The 1,581-nt window shown below is 40.1% G+C and overlaps 1 pseudogene; it reads right to left on the bottom strand.

Annotated features, from left to right (window-relative positions):
- Window positions 1-262: 262 nt before the first annotated feature.
- LOC108559579 lies at window positions 263-1,123 on the bottom strand (annotated as a pseudogene).
- Between the last annotated feature and the right edge of the window lie 458 nt (window positions 1,124-1,581).

The raw sequence follows: 1,581 nt of genomic DNA on the forward strand, positions 1-1,581 counted from the left end.
ATTTATTGGCGAAACTATGAATGGTAAGTTCTTCTACCGGAACACGGGAAATGTTTTAACTGGATAATGGCCTAATTGAATTCCGGAAGATGTGAATTGAAGCACTCTCTCTTCTGTTTACTTATTTTTCTGTTGGTAGTAAGAAAAACTGGGACAGTTTCTCAAGAAGTGAGTGCACGTTGCGTATTGATTCCTGTGTTATTGGGGTTAATTCGATTGGGCTGAGCGTTAAATCATATTAATTATTGCTTGGGTAAACCGTTTAATATCTATTGGAATTGAATACGCCGCTTCTGTGGAGGAAATCTGACGTGAATTCCGCTTGAGCCTTGGCGATGCTGGCCCCTGTAGTTTTATACATTCCGTGGATCCTCATGAGCAAAATCAGATCGGCGGTGGCTGTGCATCCGAAGCAGCCGGTAATGAATAAGCAGATCAGCTTCTTCGTGAGACCAATACTGGTGTCCTCGAACTGATCGAAGGTCGTTAAAAGACCTATGGTTCCGGAGCTGCGAAATCCGATTGCTTGAATTGAGGTGATGATGAAGTGGATGGAGAAGAACAGGAAGAACAGCATGAAGTTGTAGGAGGAGTCCGAGCGAAAAGCGTTGTATACAGGACGAAACCAGCAGATGTAAGATGTTGGTACGAGAAACGTTGTGAGGAGAATACCGGATGCCACCAATTTCAGATTTCCCAGGATCATTCCTCCGATGATGTTCAAGATAAATACGGTTGAGTGCATTAACCACAGATGGTAAAGGTTGAATACGATGCTCTGGAATTCCATGGGAATATCGACTTGGATGTTTTGGTAGAAGCAGGGCTGCAGACAGCAAGGATCCGGTAGCGGAGGCCAATTATTCCTTCTTGCGTTATTGAAGTTCGCCCGCATCGTTCGTTCCCTGCGTGCCAATTCCTCCTCCCTACGTTCCAGCTCATCCTGCCTCTTCTGCAGCTCTGCAGCACTTAATTCCTGCTGCACTTCCGGACCCTCCTGCTTACTCGAATTACTATCAAATGGACTATAACTAGATATGTCTATTTCGACATTTGCGTCAAGTTCGCTGCACAGAGCCAATTCCGCGAATGGATTCTCTATTGATTGACTCTCGACAAACATCACTTTGACGTTTGATTTTGTTCATTTATTTTTTTAGACAGAATTTTGAAAAAAAAATTAACAAAATACAATTTTACGATCAGAAGAAAACCCAACAATTACATCTTAACTGTTCAAAGAAAACCTAACAAAATCAACACAGCAAAACATCGAATAATCCGCTTCGGTCAATGGGTAATTTATCTAAATAAATTCTAATAAAATAGTACACATTTATAATCGTTTTGTCTTTCTTTTATACAGCAAAGTCTCTTTTTGTGCGCTATTTCTTTGTTTGTATTTAATTCCTCAATTTGTCCAGTTTTAAATAGTCCGAGATATTAAAAGGAACCCGGACAATGCGAGGTGTTGTTGTATCATGAAACTCAATTATCCTAAACTTAAGATTATCAACTTAGAAGAGTGTTAAACACAAAAAAAAAATAAGTCCAGAGAACATACAGCGTTTATTTTTTTAC

This window comes from Nicrophorus vespilloides, unplaced genomic scaffold (genome assembly GCF_001412225.1).
Source record: "Nicrophorus vespilloides isolate i.1.1-1 unplaced genomic scaffold, Nicve_v1.0, whole genome shotgun sequence".
NCBI lineage: Eukaryota > Metazoa > Arthropoda > Insecta > Coleoptera > Silphidae > Nicrophorus > Nicrophorus vespilloides.